Source organism: Camelus ferus, chromosome 6 (genome assembly GCF_009834535.1).
Source record: "Camelus ferus isolate YT-003-E chromosome 6, BCGSAC_Cfer_1.0, whole genome shotgun sequence".
Lineage (NCBI taxonomy): Eukaryota > Metazoa > Chordata > Mammalia > Artiodactyla > Camelidae > Camelus > Camelus ferus.
The window spans coordinates 55,948,003-55,956,995 of record NC_045701.1 but is presented as its reverse complement, the minus strand read 5'-3'; positions in this window follow the sequence as shown (position 1 = coordinate 55,956,995).

Sequence of the window (8,993 nt, the reverse complement as noted above, 5' to 3'; positions counted from 1 at the left end):
AGACAGTTCTTTAGGAAGTAGATGAAATGACATATGCAACATTCCTTGTACCTAGTGGATACCCACTGTTATAGACAGAATTTGTGTGTCCTCCACAAATTCATATGTTAAAACCCTAACCCCCAATGTGATGGTATTTGGAGGTGGGGCCTTTGGGAGGTAATTAGGTTTAGATTAGGGTGTTGTTCTCATGATGGGATTGGTGCCCTTATAAGAAGAGGAAGAGATACCAGAATCCTCCCTCTCTGTGTGCTTGCACTGAGGAAATTCTCTGTGAGCACACAGAGAGAAAGTGGCTCTCTACAAGCCAGGAAGAGTCTCACCAAGATCAGAATCTGCTAGTACCTAGATCCTGGAATTCCCAGCCTCTAGAACTATGAGAAAAAGGTATCTGTTGTGTAGATCACTCAGTCTACGATATTTTGTCACAGTAGCCTGAACAGGCTTAGACACCCACTGAAGTGTGGTTTTTCTTTCATATTCCTCAAACCACTCTTTTTGCCTGGGATGCCCTCTCCCTCATTTCCACAAGTTTGGATCCAATCCATAGTGCAGAGCCTATCCTCAAAAGTCACCTTCTCCTGGAAGCCTTCTCAGATCTTCCTAGGTAGAGACCTGCCATGCATACATTTTACCTTAGATTGTGGTTATGTATACCAATACCATATTGCTCCTGTAGCTATAAACATTTTATTACCAATAGGACCTATGCCTGATTGACCCCTGACTCCCAAATCAGCACCTGGTAATAAATAATTATTTATACAACAATAAACAACAAAATTATTATAATTTACATAATACACTCTATACAATGTATAATGTAATAACAGTATTAGTATAATAATTCAGAGAGCCAATGAATTCATTACTGAATGACTATGAATATTTTTGTCCTTGGCCTCATCTTGGTCCATTTCTCTCCTGGAAGCAGCAAAGACAGATAGAGGAAACGAGCATAAGTTTCTGAATTAAACTGACTTGAGAAAACAGTTCTTTCAGCTCCTAATTGCATGAGCTTAAATAAGTTACTTAATATCTCTGAATCTGTTTCTGTAAGTAGAAAACGGTAATAAAAATACCTGGCTCTTGAGGTAATCATGGAAACAGATGAAATATAGGAAGTTAAGTGCCAGTACAGTATCTGGCACTTGATCGATACATTCTGGCTCCTTCCCCTTCCCAGTGTTGGCATTTACTAAAGATCAAGGAGGAATGGAGATCCAGAAACAGCAATAAGACAGTATTTATATACTGAGATATTTTTCAGATACATTCATTTGGTATTCTCATTTATAATATAAATTTTCAGTGTGCCTGTTGTTATTAAAGCTATAATATTTTATTCTGTGGTCTGTATTCACTTCCCATTACACTGTATGCCTGGCTTCCTATTTCTTTGTCCTCTCTGCACATCTGTATAATACAAACAGTAAACAAGAGCTTTGCTTTGATCAGAGTCAGACAGAAATCATTGGTAAAAAGCTGACTGCCCATTATCTAAATAATCTTATGAGAATAGGAGATAATGAAGTAGAAAACAGGAAAAATATTGACTGATTACACCCACAGAAGTCAGAATGCCATGCTCGCTAATCAGGACTTAAAAGAAACAGCAAAATGTTTAAAATCAGAAGTTTAAAGATGCAAAGGTTCAGAGATGAAGAGTAATTTTTGAAAATGTTCGCATTTGAGGATAAAAGGGTTCAGCTTCCTGACATTAATATCCAATTTGGCTTTGTATTTTTCAGGATCAATCACATAATTAAAAACATATCTGGTAACAGATGATAGCGTAAGAGCACTTGTTTGTATCATACCACATTAAGAGGTGTTAAAAAAAAAGCTCAAAATAAAAACAAGAATTATGACCACAGAAGGAAAGCAGACACATCATTTATGAGTTTTCCCCATGTGTGCTTTGAAAAGGCAGGGTAATTCATTTTCCATGTAAAACAACCTTGAGATTGAGAAGAAAGTTATTTCCAGCATTTTCTGAATCTTCTCTGGGTAATCAGTCAAGATGCAGGATTTGGAACTAGGCAGCTCCCTCCCCAGTGGATCACCTTTTGTCTATATCTGCTCTTGTCAAAACAACTCTTAATACCAAGCTGAAGGCCAGATCATAGGCACTCTTACAAGTCAGCGGAGTGGAGTCCTATGCACTGAGGTTTGGCCCTCGGCTCTGCCCTTATTGGGTAAAATGGAGAGAATACGAGCTCTTCTCTACTTGGGTGGAGTACACAAGCTAATAATGGCCCAGAGTCCCTTTCTCACAAATCGCAGCTTTCAAAGCTTGGGAGAGTAAAAGTTTAAAATTGCTGAAACAATCAGGCAACCCTACCTGAGGAAAAAACCCTAGAATCTGTCCTTAGCCCTGAGTCACCCCACTCGGGGTCCACGCCTAACTCTGCTTCCCTTTGAGTTCCCAGCATGCCTTGGGGCTGAGCCCACATGGGTCACGATTCCTTGCAGTACGTTTTCTGAAGAAGGTCCAAAGTTTTCTTGCTGTTTCTTTCTTCTAAGGCAGTGTTAGAACAATAATTTAATGAAATCATGCTCATCAGCTTTCTTTCCATGTTGATGTTTCCCTTTGGGGTTTTTATGGTCTTAGAGAGCAGAGTCTATGTCCATTTCACTCACCATGCACTCATCAGTGCTAGTTAATAGAGATAATAATTTAACAACTCCCATTCATTCTTAGGGTTCTTTAATTTTTAGGACTGTGGAAGGAAGGATATCTGAGGTTCTATTGACAGTCGTCTTTTATAGCCTTGGTGGGTGGTAAAGGTGGTTAGGGAGATGCTGGGAATAGGGGAGCTTCTGTCACTCACTGTGTCTGTCTCCCCTTCAGGGGATCAGCTGACCTTCAGCCCTACCTAAGCCACAACTCCCAGTAGCAGAAGGCTCACTGGGGCTCAGGCTTGCAAGCATATGTAGGCAAAGGAAGAGTGAGCTGAGCAGGTGAGCACCTCTACCTTGGATACTTCAGGTTGGGGAGGCCAACCTGAAGCCAGGGCTCTTGGACAGTCCATCCAATTGTCAATTCAATTTCAAATCCAACGGCACAGGCTGTCAGTTTACAGACATCTTTAAGCCTGGCCAGGAAATAAGGGCTCGAGTTTTCTCAACAAGAAGGAATCACAGGTTTGGAAAGGAGCATCAGAGGATACATGGCCTGATCATTGCCTTCCACACCTCTTCCTGGGCAATGAAGCATCTCCCCTGTGATCAGACATTGAGAGAGCAGACATTGTTGCAGAAATTCAGCAGCATCAAAGTCCTTTATTTAAGGAGGTGCTGATTATTGAGCACCTACTATGAGCTCAGGAAATAACCAATACATGTTACTTTTACCATCTGCCTAAAATTTTTCATAGGGGAACACCAGCCCCTGACTATCAGTTCTAGGTTAGCATAATAGAATTTCTAAACTAGAAAGATCCTAGAAATTGAACCCAAACTCTTTTTCTTTTTTTAGGGGTGAGGAAAAAGGGTCCAGGATCCTAGGTGACTTTCCCAATGTTACAAAAATTGATGTGACAGAGATAAATCTCAAACTCAGGCTTCCTGGCTCACCGCCCAGTGCTCTTTGCCTGTTACACCAACCTTCTTGAGGGTAGCAGGAACGTAATTGAGTTCTCAGAGAGATACACTGAAGCATCCAAACAGTATTTTTCAATTAATCAATAAGCATTATGGAATGCCCGCTTAGGACTGTGCTGTGACTTTCATGGGGGTCCCAAGCACTTCTTTGTGGGCCTACTGCTTCTTAAAAAATTATTAAAAAGTATATTTAACAACTGTGTTGGTATAAGGAAGAATATGTTAATATTATATGTTAACACATTTTCTTTGATCCCAAAGTTCATATTTTGCTTCTGATTTGAAAAGAAATTAAAACATCTTCATGGGCTCCTAAAAGTCATGGGGGCCCATGAGTCAGTCCTGCACGTGACGGGTGCAAGGCACAGGATGCGGTATTGGAAAGGAGACAGAAAAAGCATGAAGACGTTCTCACCCTCAACCAGCACGTAAGATAGCTTGGAGAGAGAGGGTAGAGAATGCATGCTGCTCTCCGAGGAGTGGATCCTCTTCAGACATAGGAAAGATTAGCATTTTCTAAAATAAAAACTGTGTCAGTCACAGATCATCTCCTACATCGATGTCTCTTCACTAAGGAAACCCAGACACAAGTATTTTGGTTGAGTCGTGCCTGTCAATTCTCCTGCCCTCTTTCGCGCAACCATTTCTAACGACAGCCATCCACTCCAGGCACGGAGATCATAAACCCATCTTCAGTTGGGAAATATCTTCTCTCACTTTATCATCCGCTGAATGATTGGTGTCATCTTTCTTAATAAAAAGCCATTGCTAGCAGCTATCGCCACTAAATACTCTTGACATCACTTCCTTTAATAGAGCTTAAACGTTATAAAATATTTACGCAGCAAGACGTGACAGAGCGCTTATCACTCCAGGCTGTTCACTCCGCTCTCTGCTGCTGTGAGACGAGATGCTGAAGGCCAGGCCAGTCCCTGCTTCCCCTGGAGCCTGAGTGAGGACTCTGAATGCTCTCTCAGTGGGAAAATGATTTTACTACCAGCATTGGTTTAAAAAATAATTACTAGATGGAAAAGCATCAGCACAGATGATTACCATGAAAGTAAACTGACAGTGCCAAGTCTCCGGCTCTCCCGCCTCTGATCATGCTGAAATGTTGTTTTCTCCCTGTGCCAGCAGACAACTAACCTCCTTGAGTGAGGCCTTCTTAAGCAGGACAAAATTCTGTGCAGATCACTAACAACACCTATTCCTGCTTTTCACTTGAGAAAGAACTGGATGATCACATAAACTAGAGAGGAGTTAAACAGAAACCAAAAAACTGACTGCACAGTGTTACACACACACAAATATGTTTTTAACTGAAGCAAGCGCTATGGATACAAGTTGATTACTACTAAAACTGCAATAGACAGCCACAACCCTCCCATGGCAACACTCACTCTGTACTGATAAAGATGTATTCTTTCTCAAAATTTTCAAAAATTCCAATTATCTGTAGGGTATACACCCAGTAAGAAGTTTTCAAAATAACCAAGATATTTTAGTAGAATAACTATTATGCCTCAGTCAGCTTTCCTAATGTTTCAATTTATAAATATAAAATTTCAGTGAGCCTTAATAATACGCTTTATAGAATACTAGACAGTGATCATTAGTTGTAACTAAAAATAAAAATATAAACTGATGCATCATTTACATATACGATCCAAAGGAAAGACTTGTATTTTTGAATTGGTTCTCACCACACCCTTAAGAACGATCAGTCAGACAAGCATTGCTCTGAGACACGCTTACACGTAGTAGGTGTTCAAGAAAACATCAAAGTTTGATCCTAGTCATTCCCACGATTCCCTCCAAACCCCTCCCCTTCCTCTTTAGTAGGACGGTAAATCATTATCTCAAGACACAGTGGCCTTGGTAGGATGTAGTGTCAAAGAGCCAGGGTATGGAGTCCACGTCCCTTGTACTCTAAAGACGTCTACCAGAAACACCCACAGTTCTTTAGTAGGTCATATAAAATTAATTTTTTAAAAATAAGATTTAAAAAAAATGAGTGTTTGAAGGCTTTGAGAAGTCAGACCAAAAATGGAAATGAAGAGTATAATATGAGTGGGTAATTAGGTGGCAGCTCATGTCCTGACAGATGATTCCAGAGAAAAAGCCAAACAAAGCCTGCCATATGTTCAGCTCTCTGTGTAAACCACTACAGACAGAGAGAGCTTTACGGAAAATTCTATAGCATATGTCTAGTCAGGTATGTTTGTTCCATCCTACTTGTTGCCAAGTTCCAAATGCTTAAAATAATTAACCTTTCCCACCTCCTTGGAAAGCTTTGCAATGCATTGCAAAAGGAATGCTTTACTCTGTCATCCTTTGAGGCAGTCAGTACCCGACCAAAATTCACCCATGAAGTGGGTTTAGTCCCCTCCGGAATTTAGTACAAGCACAGATGTTAAGAAATCTCTCTTCTCCAGAGTACTAGCCAGGTGGTTATACAAACAAATGCCAAACACTAGTTTTTCAAACACCAAGAAATACATGTAAGAAATAATATTAAGAAATAATATTATGAAACTAGCCTTTTACTCAGTGTTAAGTTGCTATGTGTAAGAATATATTTTTATCAGTTATATCACTGAACATTAAGTACCTATGATTTAAGCCAGGTGCTTCAAATACAAATATAAAATGAGACACTCTCCTTGCTCAAAAGAATTTATACCTGGATGGTGGAACATATCTGCAAAGAACCATTATTCTTATAAAAGGAGGACATGGGGGTATAATAGATCTGCACTGTGTCAGCTAAGTTTTGCTGGATATGTGTTTCTCAGAATTCCCTTCCCTCTGGAGCTCCAGGTTAGCATGGGCCATAAGAGTGGTTTCATGGGAAATTTGGAAAACAGAAAGGTGAAATAGCCATATTCTTATTACATTCAGAGTCTTGGAGCAGAGCAAGGGGTGCTGTGGTATCTCACATACGTGGCTGCTATTCTGCTGGCTTTCCTGGTTGGGGATGTGGGACAGGCAGCAGCTGAACTCATAGCAACTCCAGCTCCTGCTGCATCCTCCTTCAGCATCTCTGACTTCTGGTTCAGGTAAGTATCAAGCACCATGACAAAGTGCAGTGGCTTCTCCTGCAGCAGACACCTACAGCAGCAAAGCTGGAGACCTCCAGGTGGCAAAAGGCCAACACAGATTCTAATTCACCCTTGTAGGTCCCATTCCGGTTCCAGTTTGACCTTCTTTCCCATCTTCCCTTTCCAACTGCTTGCCCTGAAGGCAGACATGATGGCGATCCACAGGCTGTTTCACTAACTGGCTTCCACAATTGTATAAAGTCAAAACCCTATAATAAATCACTTTCTAATGGGTCTGCCAGGGATATCAGAAATGGTCCTTAGCAGGATAATATTCAAGTTGAGGCTCTTCAAAGATAAAGAATAGTTCCCCAATACAGAGAGCAGGAGAAAGACCTTACTGGCATGGAAAATAGCACATGCAAAGGCTTGAAGACATTCAAGAGCATCATATATTCATGATAGAGGGACCATCAAGTTAGTGGGAGAGGGTCCTGGGAGATGAAACTGAAAATGGAGGCTGATGTAGGTCTTAAGGACCATGTGGGCCATGCTAAGAAGTCTGAATAAAATCCAGTAGGTAATCAGGAACTATAGAAAGATTTTAAGCAGATAATGCATGGATGTGTGTGCCTGTGAATGCATAAAATGATCAGATTTGGATTTTAAAGATAACTCTGGCAGCTGTATGAAGGATGGATTAGAAGGGAGGACAAGCCTGGAGCCAGAGAGTTTGGTGAGGCGCCTGTTGCAATACCAATTAGCAGAAGATAAAGAATGGTGGAACTTGGGGAGAGTCATCTGTCTTGTAGAGTCTATAATTTCATTTTGTACATACAATTATCAAGGGCATAAATTCAGTCACCATGGGGATGCTGAGGATTACCCTTTAAAACTGCCCTTCTACACATAAAATTAAAACACACTAACTCTGAGTATCAGTTAGGAACTCTCGAGGTGAAAAAATCATCAAGAAACCTAACTTTAACTGACTGAGAGATTGGAAGGACTTTGAGACTAGTTTGACCCAGAGAATTAACCATGCTACCAAAACTTGGTGATTTTTTTTTTTTTTGTCTCTCTGCTCTGCCTTCCAAAAAAATTAACACACATACAACAACAACAATCAACAGATAATGTGTTAAGCATTAACTTTGCACCATTTAAATCAGAAACTATTGAAAGTATTTTAAATGTGTTTACTAGGTTTCATCCAAAGGTAGACTGGCAATTAGCAGCAATTAGAACTACACAATCCCGACCACAGCAGCAGGAAATAAAAGCATTTTCCCTGCTACCACCAAACAGTAGTCACCCCAAACCCACTGCCATGGCAATGGCAATGAGATTCTACTCACTGACTAATCAAATCTCATTCTGAATCTGGAGGTGGTGCTGATGCCATCTGACAAAAAATATGGCGTTCCATTAGAAGTGGAAAGGAGAGCCTGGGAAGTCACCGTCCTTTATCCTCTGCTTTACATTTAGTCTAGGATCCAAGTCCTAGATCTATGTTCTTCCTCTGTGTATTGCTGTCACCTTTACCAAAGTGGCTATTTACTCCCATGTATCAAGAGTGAGGAAACAGAAAACAAAGTTTTCTTTTCTTACTGCTAAAACTTCCTATTCTTCCATTGTATTACAAGCACAAGTTTCATGTTCCGATAGGATTGTAAGTTCATTGAATATATATATATGGACTTTGTCGTTTTACTTTGTATCACCTTAAGCCAATAGATAGTAAGCATTAATATAAATAACATTAATATAAATGCTTTCTAATCTGAATTATAATCATGGAGTCTAAAACATGTCTCCATAATGCTATAACGCTACATAATGACATTTAACCAGTTAATTCTGTCCCTTTTTGCTTCATGTTTTCTGAAGCTCTGTATTTGGCATATACATATTTATCAGGAAGACTGTTTTCCTGATGAATTGACCCTTTTATCACTTGAAAATGTCCCTTTTAAACTAATTTTTCTGACATGAATATAGCCACTCCAGCCTTCTTATGTTTCCTATTTGCATGGTGTATCTGTTTTCTAGCCATTTACTCTCAATTTTTATCCACTTCTTTTTAAAGTGCAACTCTTATAGGCAGCATTTTTTAAAATCCGTATCTTTTAAAACATAGTCTTGCTTTTTAAAATCCATATTGATAACCTTTGCCTTTGCACTGGACTGTTTACTTCATTAATATGTAACAGGGTTATTTATGTTTTGATTTAGGCTCACTATTTTTATTATTTGTTTCTTATTTGCCCTTCTGTTTTTTTCATTCTGCTGCTCTCTCTCCTGACTTCTTTGGAATTATCTTAACACGTTTTAGAATTCCAGTTT